This window comes from Solanum lycopersicum, chromosome 10 (assembly GCF_036512215.1).
Source record: "Solanum lycopersicum chromosome 10, SLM_r2.1".
Lineage (NCBI taxonomy): Eukaryota > Viridiplantae > Streptophyta > Magnoliopsida > Solanales > Solanaceae > Solanum > Solanum lycopersicum.
In genome coordinates, this window is record NC_090809.1 from 47,238,833 (window position 1) to 47,258,990 (window position 20,158).

The following is a 20,158-nucleotide window of genomic DNA, read 5'->3' on the forward strand; positions in this document are numbered from 1 at the left end:
AGAATTAATGGAGTAGATTATAAAACCTATCGAGAGGCATTATACACATTAGGCTTATTAGATGATGACAAGGAGTGGAATGACTACTTCTCACAGGCTGCCTAATGGGCAAGTGGAAATGAACTGCGCAATCTATTTGTACTATTCTTATTAACTGCCAAGTTTCAGATTCTCACAAGCTTTGGAAGGATAACTACAAAATATTATCAGAAGATATCACATCGATGAAGAGAAAGCGCTAACATTTGAAAGACTTCCAACTAACTGAAAAACAAATAGAAGTGTATTCCCTATAGAAATTGAGAACATGCTCATAAAACAGGGAAGAAGTTTGCGAGACATAGAAGGGATGCCAGTGCCAAATAATACATTAATGCAGAATGTGGGGAAAATGGCCTAATTAATGAAGATCTAGACTATGACAAAGGCGAACAAAAAATATGCACGACAAATCATTTACGCTATTAAATAGTTGTCAATTACCTGCTTATGAGGCAATAATATCATTCGTTAATAATAAAGAAGGCGGATTATTTTTTATACACAGACATGGTGGTAAGACATTTCTATGGAATACAATTATTTCTAAAATTAGATCATAATAAAAAATAGTTCAACCAGCCGCCACTTCAGGTATAGCAGCTTTATTGTTGACGAACGGCAAGACTGCTCATTCGCGGTTCCATATTTCGCTTGACGTCACCCACGAGTCAACATGTGACATAAACCAAGGAAGACAATTACTGGAACTACAATAGAAAACTTGTTTAATAATTTGGGATGAAGCACCAATGGCAAACAAATATTGTCTAGAAGCCTTACACAAGAGCTTGAGGGACATTCTTCGAGATAGGTATGAAAATAGTTGTAACAGGCCTTTTGGGGGACTAACAGTCGTGTGTGGTGATAATTTCCGACAAATCCTTCCGGTAATTCAAAAAGGAACAGGAGTTTATATTTTTGATGCGTTGCTAAACAATTCGCACCTGTGGCCCTGCTTTTTAATTTATGAACTAAAGGAAAATATGCGACTTACTTGTGGAAAACAGATGCAATTTTTGATAGATGGTTATTGTAGAGTGGAGATGGATCAGTTCATGCTGAAAAAAATATTGAACTAATTAAGCTCGCGCCTTATATATCCAGTGCACCATCACACAATCAAGTGGAATCAATTGTAGATACAGTATATCCATCTCTATTACAGAAGTACAACGACCCAACATACTTGAAAAAAAGAGCCATACTAACACCAAAAAATGAAATGGTTCATGATCTAAATGAAAAAAGAATGAATATTATACCAGGGGAAGGAAGAACCTACTACAACTCTCACAATGTGTGCAAAGCAAGTGTGAACACTAATGAGGAAGATATATTGTACCCCACTAAATTCCTTAGTACCTTACGATTCTCAGGCATCCATAACCATGATATACACTTAAAAGTAGGATGTCCGTTATGCTTCTTAGAAATCTCAATCAAACTGAAGAACTATGCAACGGTACAAGATTAATGATCACACATTTGGGAAAATGGTCTGTAAATGCAAACATCATATCTAGTAAGAACATCGGCACAAGAGTCACAATACCCAGACTTATCATGTCTCCAAATGATTCAAAATGGCCATTCAAGCTTAATAGACGACAACTTCCTTTAGCAACCTGTTATGCCATGACAATCAATAAAAGGCAAGGACAAATGCTTCAGAGAGTTGGACTGTATCTTCCAAAGCAGGTATTCACACATGGACAATTATATGTCGCAGCATCACGTGTAATAACAAGAGAAGGATTAAAAATATTCAATGTAGATGAAGACAATGACGACCATAGACACATTAAAAATATTGTTTACAGAGAAATCTTGCAGAATGTATATCCAAGACTAGTACAAACACATGATGTCACGTTATTAACAACATAGTCAATCGAAAAAATGACGCATCAGCTACAAATACATACATTGAAGGTGATCACTCACATAACGAATGGTGATAAGAAACTTCGAAAGGAACATATGGAAACCATATGAACATGAATCACATATAATGTAAGGACAATTAGATTTGTAGCTTACAATTGCACATCATATGGAGTTTGTGTTTCTCAAGGACCAACTTATTAAATATCAATATAATTTAATGTTGTAATACACAACAGTTATATGAATCGCTAGGTGTACATTTTATACGCCCCTCTTCTATTGGCCCCTATTCTGTGCCAGCCAATTAAATAAATAATAAAGATTGTGGGAACTTGGAATATGTAAAAAAGGTGCATAAAGTAATATGGAACAAATGATTAATAAAATTTTCAACAATTAGTAGGAAAATATACATGGAAAAAATAATTATATATTGATAACAAATCACGATGATCAATACGAATTAACAATACTAAAATATGATAATGAGTGATCTAATTAATGAAAAAAACCCGCAAGAAGAGCGAAAGTTTTCCGTTGTATATATATATATATATTAAAATATTATGATAATTGTCCACTGTCTAAAAAAATCAATAAAGAGTATTAAATTGATTAATTATTATAGTTGACCCATAATAAATATAATATTTGACTAGTATTCGTTAAGCAGATTCAAAATATTATTTGTTGTGTTTGGGCTAAAAAATACTCACTATTTTTGTTGGCTCAAAAATAACCCTTCCATTAACTAATGCCACCAAGCGTGCCATGTGAAGGATAATTTGTCATGTGACCAGTACACATCAATATCCACCATGGAAAATCACGTAATTTAATATCCATTAGCATGTCCATTTTAAAATCCCCACCAACCCTTACTCAAATTAACGAGCAAATAAGACAATATTCCTTGTCCTTCCAGTCCTATGAACAACAATTCGCTCACCTTTCAATCAATTTTTCTCCATGTATCCAAACAAATTTCATTAACACTGCTCACATACAATTTTTTTCACCTGAACCTACACAAAACCTCAATACACACAACAAACGAAATACACTTTTGCTCCATTGTGAATAGTTTTCAGGTAGTTTTGAACCTTATCAAATTAAAAAAATGAAAGAATAAATATGATGGAAAATCTTTTTTATCAAGAATCAAACAACCCTATTTTTTGTACATATAATAAAAAAAATTAAAAGTTTTTTCAAGGTAAATAATAATGATTATCAGATCCCTTCTTATATTGCTCTTTCTCTTCCCTCTCTGTTACTCCACGTTTGTTTTTGAAGTGATGAATATATCTACATAATTCAAATATATACATCTTCAAAAAATTAATTTTGGTGAATTTTACTAATCTTGTCCTATGATTTTATGCCACACGACCAATTATAAAAGAACCAATTACCGCTTATTCTACAAAAGATCAAGTATAAAAAATGTATATTTAAGTTAAATTAATTAATAATTAGACTTTAACATAAAATTGTGGCACTTCTAGAACATCTAATGAAATTGGAGCTAAAAAAATATCAACATATGATTACCAACTCCCCCTCCCCCCCCCCCCCCTCCCTCGAACAATCACATACATTTTTGTGGAGGAAGGTTATCGAGTGTATACCATGCCTATAACAAGAACAAAAAACTAAAAATCTAAATTGCTTCGTCTGTAAACATATTAAAACATTTATTATTAATTTAAATAGCATAAACAACTATGAAAATGGTGTTATGATATAAAGAAAAGATGAATTCAAGATTTACTAGAGAAAAACTAAGATCCAAAAAAGAATCAATGTTACAATCAGTACAAGCATAATATCATTTAAATCTCTTTTGGAAGATAATCAAACTGAATTGATTCATATACAAAATCAAGATTTATGAGTTACTACACAAGCATTGAGGAACATACAAATAATATTCATGAAGTTGAGGAAAATATCGTATCGAATGGACAATACAAGCGGAGGAGCATATTGTCATAAACTTCATGAATATTATTTCGATTCTCCTCAATATTAGGTACACAATTTGTTTTTATGTAATTCTTCATTATCTCCACCCATGTATTTGTATCAATATCATTAACAAGTATCTTGTCTCCATCTTCTAATCCTTTTTCCGCTCTCTCTCTCTCTCTCTCTCTTTAGATTTTTTTGTTCTCAATACAAATTGTTGTAAGTCTTTCACCATTTTCTCATTTCGTGGCCTTTTTAGAAAAAAGCATGCTCCTTTCAATATCTTTTTTGCTAAGAGTTGATTGTATTAATTGGATATAATTGCATAATTATTTCAATAAGTTGACAAATAAATTTAGTTCTATAAAATACTATATAAATAATTATTTTCAAGCATATTCACTATAAATGTTGTGTTACAAAATAATAACATATCATTTATAAAATTAATATATATTAACAACAAATAACTAATGTCACTAAACAACAAATATTCAATGCTACTCATGATAATTAACAATGAATTGCACAAAATTCTTTTGCTTCAAAAAAATTAATTACATATTAATAGCAAATTTATTAGCTGATTCTTGTAGTGTATTTATAAATATAGCTGATTGTTCTCACAATAGATGTCATATTGAATGAATAAAATAAATACTTACATAGGGAAATTATTTCCAAGATCACATATTGATCCAAGAGTTTAAAAGAATCTGAATTCGGTGAATGAACACTTACTATTATCACATCAATTTTTTCTCTCCTTTATAGAGCATTATCATTGTTTCTGAAGATGTACGGATTGTAAAACTGCATCAATACATCTTAAAAGTCAGATGTTTGACTAGTATTCATTAAAGCAGATTGAAAATATTATTCGTTTGTGTTTTGTCTAAAAATATTTCCTTTTTTTATTGGCTCACAAGTACCCTTAACTTTAAATAATGACATCATGCGTGCCATGTGAAATCTCATTTGTCACGTGACAACTACAAATCAATATCCACCGTGAAAGTTAATGTAATTTAATAACCATTAACGCGTCCATTTAAAAATCCACACCAACCCTTACTCTAATTAACGAGCAAATATAAGACCATATTCCTTGTCCTTCCATTCCTAACACCAACAGTATACCCACCTTTCAATCCTTTTCTCCATACATCCAAACAAATTTCATTAACACTACTCACATACACAATTTTCTCACCTAAAACTACACAAAACCTAAATATATTCAATAAACTAAAGACATTTTTGCTACTTTTTTCATTCTCTGGTAGTTTTGACCTTTATCAAATAAAAAAGAAAAGAAAAAATACGAAGTAAAATATTTTTTAACAAGAATAAAAAAAACCTTATTTTTTTCTATATAAAATAAATAAAAATAAAAAGGCTTTTTAAGGTAAATAATAATGATAATCAAATCCCTTCTTGTCTAGCTCTTTCTCTTCTCTATTTGTTACTCATGTTTTGTTTTTTAAGTAACATATAGATTTATATAATTGAAATATCTATATCTTCAAAAAATAATTTTTGGTGAATTTATTAATCTTCTCCTATGATTTTATGTCACACGAACAATTATAAAAGAATAAATTACCCCTTATTCTACAAACACTCAAGTGTAGAAATGTATATATAGGTTGATTAAATGATTAGACTTTAACATAAAACTATGGCAGTTCTAGACATCTAATCAAATTGGAGCTAGCCAAAAAATTACATAAGATTATCAACCACCAGCACCACCCCTCCCCGAACAATCATATACATTTGTATGGAGGAAGGATATCGAGTGTATAACATGCCAATAACAAGAATAAAGACTAGACAATCTAATTTACTTCTTCTATAAACACATAATAAAATTTATTTCTATTAAAAACCGCATAAATAACTACACAAATTGTATCATGACATTAAGAAAAGATTAATTCAAGATTTACTAGACAAAAAGTAAAATTCAAAAAGGAATCGATGTTACTATAAGTAAAATCCAAAAAGTAATCGATGTTACGATAACAACAAGCATAATATCAATTAAATCTCTTTTGATAAGGTTATCAAACTGAATTTATTCATAAAAGAATCAAGGATTTTGAGTTGAATGTATATTTTTAGAAATGTAACCTTTGTAGTCATCAGACTTCAACAAATCCACTATTTTACCTACATTACCTGTTTCATGATCAACTAGCACCACCCAAATTTCATCAATAATACCATAATAACATGTTTCCATTAAATTTCTATTACTTCAGAAATTTCAGAAAAATAAATACAAAATACTAATTTTCTATATATTCTAAACTTTAAATAATAGAAACCTCTAAACCTTGAATTCTAATAATCCGTACACTATAAGCCTAAAAACAAAAAAACCCTATATCCTAAACCGTAAACACTAAAAAACCTAAGAAACTCTAATCCTTAAAATTCTTAAAAAATTTTGAAGCTAAAAAACTCTAAGCTCTAAACCCTATAATACCCTAAATCTTATATGCTAAACCCTTAAAAAATAAAAACAATTAACCTTAAGCCTTAAACTATGTAAGGAATCAAGGTGTTACTTTGCAATAAATATGAGTGGTAAAAGTGCGGTATTATGACCCTTATATGAGAGTAATATAGTTTTGCTTAGTTATTAGACTAACAAGTGCAATGAAGATGTACCCGAGATTTTATTTTGTCAGACAAAATTCTAATTAAGTTAATGATTTTTAATTTGCATCTCGATAGTATTTTTGAGTTGACATATGGAGTAGACTAATGTAAGTATTATTTATTACCCTTAAGAGTCTTTTCGAAGGGATCATATATAGCCAATGCCCTAAATAAAGTTCAATTTTCTTCCCGTTATGAAGATATGAACTTAGAAGGATGGTAATAGTGGGTAAGAAAGAGAAGTCAAACTATTAACAATTAGATTAAGAGACTTATAGGTCAATGCGGACAACAATTATAAAAAGACTTTTATAAAAATGGATAGAGATTAAGATAAGCATCTCACAAAGAAAACTAAGAAGGGGTATTAGTTACTATACAAGGAGAGTTGAGTAGCCATGCAATTAGACATTTCCTAGTCAACGCATATACAACTTTATTGCAATCCTAAAGTAGCAACAATGACCAAAGGGCTTTCATCAAAAAATAAGAATGACCAACGAAAAATGACAAACCTTGACCAGTGAATATCTTTAGAATTCTCTTGAAGACATCTTCTTTACGTAGACAATGATATAACAATGTCATAATAAATAGCATACTCATTCCTGTCAATATTAGTAGTAGTCTAGTGGTGGAGAAAAATTTGAAACATAATAGACTGTATATTGATCAATCATGGTAAGTAACTGTATAAATAACTTTGTGCCACAAGATACCAAACAAAGTGCTGACCTCTCAAGTTAGTTTTTTCGTTATAAAATTGTAGGTTTAGTACGCTATTTTAATGGTTTAGATAAATATTTTGTAGTTAGAATATTAAATTTTGGCCACCCATTCATCAATATTTTTTATGGACTTTTTTAATATTTGAAGACTCTTGAAGAAATTTCTGGATATGCCAATGTAGTCACACCCAACTTGATTGGAATTGAGACATGGTTGTTACTGTGTTAAGACACGGTCAGGTAACATCATATTAAAACATTTTCTTTTATAGACATTAAATTAATATTTAGGTGCTTTTCACAATTTATTTTACATAAGAATGTAAAGGTTACTGCATACTATGTATACAAGAAGCCTTGAATGAATGATTATGCATTCCTTGCTTTTAAAAATAATGATGAACAGAGAAGGCAAATAATGATCATTAAAATATAATGCACACAGGAAATACGAGTAAGGTGCTTGTACCAATTCCAAGGCAAGGTATGCATTTGCGGATGGCCTCATTCCCCCGTTTGTAGTAGTAACTTACAAATCCGTTCCCTGGCAACTACGACATTTCCTAGTCTACTCATAGATAACTTCCTTTCAATCCTAAAGTAGTAAAATAACAAAAGGGCTTTCATAAAAAAATTAATGTCAAAAGAAAAATGACAACGCTCGACTAGTTAATATCTTTAACATTTTCTTGTTAACATCTTCTTTACATAGACAAAGATAATACACTGTGATACAAATAGCATACTCATTCCTGCCAATTTTTTTAGTAGTCTACTGATAGATAAAATTTGAAACATATTAGACTGTGTATTGACGATTCATAAATAACTTTGTGCCACAAGATATGAGAATAAGTGCTGATCTTTTTCTTTTTCTTATTTTGGAAACAAAGAAATCCTAGAGGGTCATTGACACACAGTTTTAAACTTGACGGATAATTGTCCTGCCACTTTATAATTTTTCACTTAAATACAAAGTTTTAATTTATGTTTCTTAAGTGTGCCTAACCCACATATCACATGCTATGCTCTTACAACTAGACTGATAGTCTAAGCGTCAACAAGGTAGTTCTTTTGTTCTACAAAAGATGTTTTCCGTTAGTCCGTATACAAGAATTAATGTTTCGTCTTCAAAATAATATTCCTAATAAAATTTAAAGAGGACCAGAGTTTCCACTTTTAACTCTCAATACAAACAACAGTTTTGCCAGAGGGGAGAGCTCAATTCAAGAGAAACTCTATCCTTCACAATTTCAGGTTCAACCTCACTACCCCAAAATTCAGAATTTATTAAGTAAAAAGTTTCTCTTTGAAAAAAAATGTTGATTGTGTGCTTTAACAACATGAAAATAGAATATTATTGTAAAAATTTGGTTCACAAATAGGACTAGACCAAATTACAGGAAACGTAGCAAATTAGTCTAGCTAAGAAATATATTTATCAATTGGAATAATCATATTCAAAGTGATTACCACGTGGACCTCAATGTAGCCTATAGAACAACTCATTCAGAAAGAAAATAATATTTGATATAGGTGTTGGAAATACGATAATTAAAATTAAATGTGAATGTAGAAAATACGAACAAAGATTCAAGTAAAACGATGATATCTGATATTAATACTGAAAATTCTACTAGTAACAAACTTAGCACAACAAATGCTAATTTACAACAACAAATGTTTTAACAAAATATCTTTTATCCAAGCAATACTGCGACAACATATAAGAGTTATATAGAAGAAATAGATTCGAATGAGAAGGAAAATTGTGATGCATATTTTAATTACAATAATATGAGTTATTTCTTTTAAAATTTTGGACCTTCTAGTCCTAACCTACCCAATTCATATTACAATGAGTTTGATTAGGTTTATTGTGATGATTAGGCAAGTGATTCAATCTAGTTATTTTCATTGTATACATTTTTTATTTAATTATTGGTATTAGCAAAATTAAATATAATTTTACAACAATATAGGTTGGGTTTAAACCAATTGATATGCATCAGCTAGTATATTCCAGTTTTATTGTAAATTTATATTGATTTTAGCTAATACCAACAATCAAACCGTATGTGTGTGTATATATATATATATATATATATATATATATATATATATTTAATCACTAACCTAATCATTAGAATAAAATTGATAAAACTCACTATCATATGAATTGGGTAAGTTAGCATTTGAAGGTCCATGATTTTTTAACAAATAACCCATATGATTGAAATTAGAATATGCATCACAATCTTCCTACTCAATGAAATCACTTCCTTCTATATCACTCTTTTTTGTCGCGATTATATTGCTCGGATAAGACATATTTGGCTCAGCAATATGTTGATGAAAATTAGCATTTTTTGTTTCATGTGTATCACTAGTTGCATTTTCAACATCAATATCAGACATTGTTGTGATACCTAAATATGTGTTTATATTTCGTGCATTCATATTCAAATTGTAGTCAGTAATTGTCACATTTCCAATACTTATTTTAATCATTAATTTGTTATCTGATTGTGTTGTTTTATGAGCTATAGTGAATTCCAAGTTCTACTCACTAGAACTATAGCGATTCCAAGTGTTAAATGCTGAGTCATGCCTTTGAGTAATGTATCCTATAATTGGGTGTTATAGTCTTGTTGAGCCAAACACTTCAAATAATGGTCGATATTGATGTTTTTTAAGTACACCATCAAACCAAATATTTTTAGTAATGATGTATACTGATGTTGTTGAAGCACGCCACCAACATTGTTTTTCATAGAAAAATTTATTATTTAATGAATTCTGAATGTTCCGGTAGTGGGTTTGAACATGAATTTGTGGATGATAGAGTTTCTCTTGAAATCAACTCTCCCCTCTCTCAAAAGTGTTGCATGTGTTGGGAGTTCAAAATGGAAACTCTAGTTCTCTTTGGATTTGATTAGGAATGTTATTTTTACGATTGAGAATTTACCCACATTGTCTATTGATGCTCTTTTGATGAGATTCACTTAAAGATTTTTGCACTCTTTTGGAGATCCCGACTTGTTGAACCAATATTTCTGAGATATTGTTTGAAGAATTTTAGCATTACCAGAACATCTAATAAATTTGGAGCTAGACAAATATTAACATAAGATTACAGCTCCCCCCTCCTCCCTTTGAAAAAACATATACATTTTTATGGAGGAAGGCAATCGAGTCTATTATATGCCTATAACAAGAACAAAGACCAAACATCTAATTTTCTTCTTCTATTAACACATAAAAACAGTTGTGAATAGTTAAAAGAGCATAAATAGAAATGGTGTTATAACATAGAGAAAAGATGAATTCAAGATCTACTAGAGAAAAACTAAAATCTAAAAAACAATCAATGTTAGAATCACAACAACCATAATATCAATTAAATCTCTCTTGAATAGCTAACCAAACCGAATTTATTTATATAAAAAAAGTCAAGAGTTTTGAGTGGAATGTATATTTGTAGAGATCTCATTTTTGTAGTCATAACACTTCGACATATCCACCATTTTACCAACATTCTTTGTTTCGTAATCAACTAGCACTACTCGAACATCATCTATAATACCATAATATTCAGTTTCCATTGAGTTTCTATTCCATCTTAAATTTCAGAAGAGGAGATACAAAATACTATTTTTCTGTATAGCAGCTTAAATTTATTAGAATCACAATTTACCATTTTGGGATATTCATTAGTAATTACAATAGTAAGTGAGTATATTTAAATAATTGTTTATTCCTTATATTATAGGTTTGGTCCACTTTTGGTTCTCATATTATTGATTTTTTCAAAATTTATAATTAATAACATAATCATTAGGCTTTGGTCATCATACTAATTAAAATTTAATATTTAACAGAGTCATATATTTTTATACCCTATTTTCTTGCTCTAAAAAACCCTATGTTCTAAACCCAATAAATCCCTAAAACTAAATAACAAAAAGCTCTAAACCCTAAATCCTAAAAACCTGTAAACTCTAAACCTAAAACACAAAAAAACCGTAAGTCCTAAACAATAAACCTTAAAAAATCTAAGAAACACTAATCCTTAAAATATTCAACAAGCACAAAAACCCGTGAAGCTAAAAAAAACTTTATGTTTTAAACCCTATAAAACACTAAATCGTATATGTTAAACCCTAAAAACCAAATCTAAGCTTTAAACTAGGTAAGAAATTAAGGTGTTACTTTGAAGTAAATGTGAGTGGCACAAGTGTGTAATTATGAACCTTATATAAGAGTAATAAAGTGTAGCTTAGTTATTAGACTAACAAGTGCATTAAAAGATGTACATGAGATTTCATATAGTCAAACAAAATTCTGATTAAATTAAAGATTTTTCATGTGCATCTCGATAGTATATTTGAGTTGTTAATGTGGAGTAAGCTAATGTAAGCATTATTTATTATCCTTAAGAGTCTGGTTGAAGAAATCATATATCTCCAATCATAAGCCTCTTGAATAAAGTTCCAGTTTCCTTCCATTAGGTAGATATGAACATAGAAGGATGGAATTAGTGGGCTAAGAGAGAGAAGTCGTACTATTAACAGTTAGATTAAGAGACGTTAGAGGTCTGCGGGTAACAATTAAAAAAAGACTTCTTGTAAACATCTTCTTTATGTAGACAAATATATTATACTATGATAAAAAAATAGCATTCTCATTTCTGCCAATATTATTAGTAGTCTAGTGGTGGATAAATTTTGAACAGATTGTATACTGACCAATCATGGTCACCAACTCTATAAATAACTTTGAGCCACCACATACCAGACAAAGTGTTGATATATTTCTTTTTCTTATTTTGGTAATCAAGAATCCCCGAGAGTCATTGGCACACGGTTTAAAACATGACGTATAATGTGCCCGCCCCTTTATCATTTTTCAACTTAAATACCAAGCTTTTGTCTATGTTTATGAAACTTGAAGGATAATTGGTTTAATTAGCTTGGACAATAATAATGATGTCATTGAATGGCTAATTAGAGTTTAGAAAGTTGAAGACAGTGTTCAGGGAAGCGTGAAGTAAAAAAAAGTGATAAGGCCTAGCTTCACACTTTAAGTGATGAAGCATTAACATACTCATTCTAATTTGTGAAGTGTAGAAGGCTCGCATCGCTTTGTTTTAAGCGATAAAGCTCTCACTTTACTAAACACTAGTTGAGGATTAAGCAATTTTAAGGAAAATTCTATGTTCACTCGAGGTATTGCTATTGAGGCAAGTCTTGCGGAGAACTGTTGTGGTTTACGAGAAAATACTTCAATTTTGCATAATAAGGGGAATGAGATAGATATTTCAAGTAATATTAATGAATTATGATGAAGAATATAATGATAAAAAGGAAATATAAGAATTTGTCAATCTTGTAAAAGTAGAGTAAATTTTGAGAAAGATTCTAATTTTACTTGAGGTATTATTGTTGAGGCAAGAGTGGAGTAGAACTTTTATGGTTTGAGAGAAAATATATCAAGTTTGCATAAGAAAGGGAAAGAGATGGCTACTTCAAGTCGTGTTGATGATGTACGATGAACAATCATATATTTATATAAGATATAGCCCTAGGCCCACCTACGTGGAGCTGCCACAAACAAGATTTTTCTTTTAAATTTATTAATTTAAAAAACTAACCCTCATCTTTCATGAAAAGATATGACTTTTATGAAAAGTTGTGATTTAAAAAAAGAGTTGCGACTTTTATCAAACCTTGTGACTTTAATAAAGAAATACAATTTTTATCAAAACATTTGACTTTAATAAAGAGTTGTGACTTTTATGAAAAGTTGCAACTTTAATGAAAAGTTACGACTTTATTAAAAATTTGTGACTTTGATGAAAAGTTGCGAACTTTACGAAGGGTTGTACCTTTTCCAAACTGTTTTAATCGTTATGATAAGACACAATAAACATTTATTCACACTACCCTTTGTTGTCTATAAATAAAAGAATTTCCTCTCGTTTTAAAACAACAATAATTTTGGTCTTCTTGTACTTCTGCAAAATTAAATATTTTTGTACTTTGCTCCTTTTGAGTGACTTAATAACACCTCAGTTTTTTATCAATAGGTTGGTGAATAAAACTGTTTCATCATGAGACGATGTAATTGTGTAAACCTTTTGTATTGGAGGGTAATCGTTTTCTCCTTAGATATACATCACAATTATAAAATCTATGTAACTTAAATGTTTCTTTTTATTACGAAACACCTTTATATTTATATATTCATATTTTTTTGTTTATTTTCCTTTCAATGTTTAATAAAGAACCAATGATTTATTATATCGTGAATAATTCATTCATCGGAGATTCATGACTTGTGTAATAATGAAAAATAACTAAATTCATGTTGGAATATTGCTTATATTTTTTTAAGAACCTACTTTTCTATAATTTTTAATGTATAGATATTAGTAAAAATTTATTTGCAAGTTCAATGTAATTATTAATTATGATCGCGGGAAGCATGGAGAAATTACCTAGTATAATGATAAAAGAGAAATATAAGATTTTGCCAATCTTATAAAAGTAGAGTGGAGTTCAGAAGAACAAGAAACAGATGTTGAAAGATCATTAAATTTGATTTGTTTGTCCTATGATATAGGGGGGATATTTTGATATCTATCTTCTGGCATTCAATAAGAGCTTCAGCTTATATATATTTCTATATTTGTTTTGGTTGATTTTCTTTAGAAATTATCTTTCACGCGTTAACAAAGCTAAGCAGTGCATTGTCGCTTTTTTCCACTTAACGTTTTCCTGAACACTAAGGGGTCATTTAGTAGAGTATATAAAAAAAATAATGCTTGCATTAGCTCTTTGTATTAGTAGTACCTTGTTTCATACCTTTTTACATCTTATGTACACTCTATTGTGTATTGGGAAGTATATTACTAATATCATGGGTTTCTAGGTATTAATAATGCAAAAAGGCTTTAATGCACACATTAGCATTTTAAAGACACAAATACCCCACGAAAGCACTTTTAAATCTTTTTCACCATAATTGTGATTTTGTGAAGGACATTTTTATAAATAAATATTTTTGTAAAAATATGTTATTTTTAATACACAAAACCAAATAATGCATAAGAAATCATGTACAACTAATGCAAGCATAAGTAATACAAGCATTATTAAAATGCAACTATTGCTAATATATTATATTTAGCATTATTCTTATACGATCTACCAAATGACCCCTAATTTATAATGAGTACATAATTATAAATACACTAAAAAAGATGAAATTTTTTCAAATACAATTGTGATGATAAATTTTGATTGAATGTCTATTGTAGAATTTTTTGTTTGACCTCTCATGTTAGTTTTTTCGGTATAAAATTGTATGTTTATTACACTATTTTTATGGTTTAGCGAAATATTGTGTAGTTTGACTAAGAAAAATTTGCACCCATTCATCAATATTTTTCATTGACTTCTTTTAAATTTGAGGAATCTTGAAGAAAATTTTGGCTATGCCACTATAGTCACCCCCAACTTGCTAGGAATTGAGACACGGTAAGTTAACATAATTTTAATGCATATACTTTTATAGACATGAAACTACTATTTAGGTACTTTTAACCATTTATACTACATAAGAATATAAAGCTTACTTCATACTATTGTATGAAAAGAAGCCTTGAATGAATTAGTATGCATTCCATGCTTTTCAAAGTAAAGCAGAACAGAGAAGTAAAATAATGATCATGAAAATATGATGCATACAGGAAATAAGAATAAGGTTCTTGTACCAGTTCCAAGACAAAGTATGCATTTACAGATGGTCTCATTCCCTCCTTTGTTGTAGTAACTGACAAATTCCATTCCTTGGCAGCTCCGGCATTTTCCAGTCTACTCATAGACAACTTGTTTGCAATCCTAAAGTAGCAATAATAACCAAAGGGTTTTCATCAAAAAAATAAAAATGACCAATGAAAAATGAAAAACATAGACCAGTGAATGTATTTAGTGTTCTGTTGTAAACATCTTCTTTACGTAGAAAAAGATATTACACTATGATAACAAATAGCATGCTCATTCCTTTCAGTATTATTAGTAGCCTAGTGGTGGATAAAATTTGAAACGGATTATAGTGTATATTGACCAATCAAGTAACTTTGTGCCACAAGATAGCAGACAAAGTGCTGATCTTGTTTTCTTCTTCTTTGGTAACCAAGGAATTCCTGAGGGTCATTGGCACACGATTTGAAACTTGAAGGATAATTTTTTTTGGATAATGATAACTTTACTTATATATGTCCCAAGCTATTCTACAACCAAGGTGTAGTACCCTGCAAAAGTATTACAAGTTACAACTTGCAATTCAGTTGTGTGCCTTATATAAAGTTAAAAAAAACATCACAAATACCTTCTGTTTGAGCAACCAGTTTTTGCTCACCCCAAAACTAATAAAGGCCTAAACAATTCAATTTAAGATTCTGGATATTGTTACGAGTGCCCTCAAGGCAACTTTTGTTCTTCTCAATCCAAATTGACCACCAAATGCATGCTGGGACGATCTTTAGTTTTTCCTCCTTCTTGCTCACATTACCATCCATATTCCAGAATCTTATAATTGGCCTGCCCCTTTATCATTTTCCACTTCAATACCAAGCTTTTGTCTACGTTTTTGAAGTGTGCCTAACCCACATATCACATGCTACACTCTTAATTACCACAAGATTAAAAGGCTAAACCTCAAAAGTTAGTTCTTTTGTTCTACAGAAGTAATGTTCCAAAAAGTCCATTTCATACATAAAAGAACTTGAATTAAAAAAACAAAAATTTGATCTAAACTCAATAGTCTTAAGTAGAACAATGAGATAAATTGGGGTAATCTAATTGTGCACTTCCCTCAAATTGACAACTAATCAATAAGATGCAATGTCAAACTACGTTGGATCTTATATTTATCATAGTTCACTATTATTCGTTTCACCATAGGTGATGCCTGCTAAGTCAATTGGATCGAGGTTCAAATTAATCAAAAATGGTTGATTTCTTCTTATTAGTCTAAAATAAGGCAAATGAATATAAAGGATAAAGAGAAACTAAGACCTGTATTTAGGGATCACAGCGAAGTCGATGGTCAATTTTGTCTCACAAAAATAGGAGAACTGTCAGGATAACTCAAGGGAAGAGGAAGAGGTTCACTATTATCATACAAGTAGCTCTCTCGGTTGCGCGACCAAGGATTTTCCTAGAAATTAATTTTTGAAATTTTGGTGTTATCCTCCGTTCGCTTCTCCCCCGGAGAATTCTCTCAAATTCAGCCGAGTGCTGGTGGAAGTGGTATCAGCAATACCACAGAAGTTGAAAGAGGAAGAGGAGGATGGGTTAGAGGTGGCATTGCAACAAATAGAGATGGGGTTAGAATGAGGAAAATATTGAAAGTAGGGTTAATTGGCAGCATTCCAAGGAAAACAAAATATGGTTACGCTATTGAAACTGAAATAGGTTAAATTTTTGTAATTTTAATTAATATATATTAATAAAATTAATGATTAAGTAAAGGACCTGAAAAAATACTCTTATTTGACTGCCCGGGCCATCTCACAGTGAAAGTTGTCAATAATCTAGGGAGACCCAAAACTTTATGATTTTTTTCCAAAAGAAATTATTATAAAATTAAAAAATGATGCTGCCAAATTTATCTGACAGGAAATGTGACACTAGCGCGATTGAGAGTAATGATCAGTTGAAAAGGGTTCAACTGATTAAGTTTTTATGAGTTCAGGTTTCATATGACAAAGAGATAAGAAGAAACGTTCACAATACAAACGAATACAAGTACAAGGATCCACCGGACAATTTTTTTCTTTAGAAAAAGTACACATGTCAGTATATTTAAAAAAGTACTATCGATGACTCTTAAAACATGACACCTCATTATATTTTTAAAGCACGGTTACAACCGTTAATAAGGTATTAAAATGTTAATTGTCTATGATTTTTTGTTGGAGTAAATTTACTGATCATGCAAAGAGACATCTACAACCTATCATCTTATGTGTTATATTTGAAATGCTTCTGTCATTTAGGATTCATCATTCAATATGTTACCTTCTTATGAATCTATAAATCACATGGTAAGAATTGAGATCTACAAGCTTATTTTCTATAAAACTTGTTGTTGAACTTTTATTTTATTTTTAAAATTTTCATTCCTATCTTTTATTTAACCTTTGATACTTTATGTTATATATATTGGTAAGAAATTATCATATGGATTGACTCATATAGATTTACTTTTGCGGCAACATTATAATCATAATGTTGCAATATAGGACAAAATCCTATATAAAAGATGGAAAGAAACATCACATTAACTTTTACTGCTTTACAAGAATCTGAAAAAAATATGATAATCAGAATAACTGAATTTGTATCATACTTTTCTACAAAATAGTTACTTTCATTTGATACTCCTTTTTCCTTTTTACATATTTCATAATTCAAAAGTATTTTAATTTGTAAATAAAAGTTGAAAAGCAAATTCAACAAATGAAAGTAAAACATTACAAACTACGAGCTAACAATACCCCTATAAAAAATTACACTTCGTTAAACTCTATTTTATATCAAATAACAGCTACTTCATTATAAGAATTGCAATATCAGTTTTATCTTTTACAAAGGTAATAATTATTTAGTTATCTTTAAATTGAGATAGATTATTTAATATTATTGCAGTTATTTATTTTAATTAATCAGGTCAATTAAAATTTGTGCAAATGGAATTAGTTTATTCGAATTTTCTCTTAGGTGAAGTGATGGATCCATCAAATTAGGGTAATAAACAAGACATTATCTTTCAAAATGAATAAAATCAGAAGGAAAGGGAGGAGGAGGGGGTGGAGTGTAAAAAAAAGGTTTATATGATATCAAATAATAGAAACATATAAACAAGACTTAACCCATATAATTTAAGTCTTACAAACAACTAAATATACCAAACAATGAAAATAAACTACAAATAATATATATATATATATATATATATATATATATATATATATATATATATATATATATATATATATATATATATATATATATATATATATATATATATATATAATATCGATAACAAATTGAAATGATTAAAAAAAATGTTGTAATCTTGTGGAAGTTAAAAACTAAATAAAAATATCACTATAAAAATTAACTATACCGAATGAAAGGAGAGTAATAGAACAAAATATTAAAATACTGAATTAAAATTTGAAATTGGATAAGTAACCCCCTCAACCCATGCCTGAAATCTTAAAGACACACTTATACTATACTAAGGTCCTATTACTCCCTTGAAATTATTTTATAAGTAATTTTTCTACCCCTTTTCGGCCTACGTTGCCCTAACTTGAAAAAAAAATTAAACGAGCATTGGGCCCACAAGATAGTGTCACTTAGCCCGAAAAGGGGTATAAAATTATTAATAAAATAAGTTCAGGGAGTAATGGGGCCTTAGTATAGTATAAGTATGTCTCTGAGGTATCGGGCATAGGTTGAGGAGATACTTGTGCATTATCCCAATTAAAATCATATAATATACGAATTAAATTTTATTCAACATGAAAAGGACAAAAACTTTAATTGATATTACACAAAATATAAAAATAGTCATAATTTTTTTTTTATATACATCAATATTGAATAATCAAATAATTCCAAACAATAACTAAAACTAATATTTAAATTTAAAAAATAAAACAATCCTAATTTTTTAAAATTTTTCATACTCATTATTTTCATTCGAATTCTTCTTTTTCCTTTAAAAAATTTCATAATTTAAAATATTTTAATTTATAAATCGAAAATCAAAAAATACATATTTATTTTTTCCTTTTAAAAATTCTTTAATTCAAATTATTTTAATATGTAAATTGAAAATCCAAAAAAAAAATAACATATGAAAAATAAAAACAATACAAACTAAAAATTAAATGCCCACAAAAAAATTAAATCACACTTTCTATAAACTCTATTTTATAGAAAATTAGCAACTATATCAATATAATACTAAGAAGATCAATTTTCTCCCATATGGGTTAAAATTGATTTATTTATCTTTAAACTGACATATATTGTAATATATTGTAATAGAATTTTAAAACTAAATAAATTGACTATAAAAAATTGTTGGACATCTAATATGTTGCTTTAATATAACTTATTTTGTTAAGTTTTTTTCTCTTGAACTGTGGAAGTTTAATTTATTATTTCTATATTACATGTAAAATGTATCGATTAAGTTTAGAGATTATTTTTAGTATAGAAAAATTATTTTTCACAATGTATAAGAATTATTTTCCATAATATGTACGTTTCAAATAATCTTTAATAAAAGAACTTATTAAACTAATTGCACAACACGCGGGTACATATACTGGTTTAAAATAATACTCTATCTCCTAATTTATGTGACACATTTCAAATGTCAAGATTCAAACAAGTCTATCTTTAACCGTAAATTTTTCATATATATTTTAAATATTTCAAATTATCAATTATTTTAACTTAAATTAATTTTTATGCAGTTATCAAATATATATTTCATTTTAAAATATATGAAGATTTTAATAGCAAATTCTTGGTCAACTTAAATTGGTTGTTTCTCATAAAGCAAAGTGTGCCACATAAATTGGAATAGACGGAGTAGAATTTAAGATAAAACTAAATCATAAAATAAAAAAATTAATAAAAAACTCATCAGCGTGTAGTTACATCATGTTATTAACAACACTTCATAGTCCCTCATTGATAATTGGAGAGTGTAGTTACTCCATGATAATTACACCTAATTACCTGCAGACCAAATAATTACATGATCAA

The 20,158-nt window shown here is 29.1% G+C and overlaps 1 long non-coding RNA gene across 2 annotated transcripts; it reads right to left on the reverse strand.

Moving 5' to 3' along the window:
* Window positions 1-417: 417 nt before the first annotated feature.
* Window positions 418-17,047, reverse strand: LOC112940182 (uncharacterized). 2 transcript variants are annotated; one of them, XR_003244127.2, is made up of 3 exons: window positions 16,382-17,047; window positions 15,076-15,202; window positions 418-1,667 (listed from the first exon to the last, which is right to left on the reverse strand). It is a non-coding gene; the product is annotated as an uncharacterized lncRNA (long non-coding RNA). The 2 variants fall into 2 exon arrangements; XR_003244126.2 differs by lacking the exon at window positions 418-1,667 and adding an exon at window positions 3,556-4,713 and having other exon boundaries at window positions 16,382-17,046.
* Between the last annotated feature and the right edge of the window lie 3,111 nt (window positions 17,048-20,158).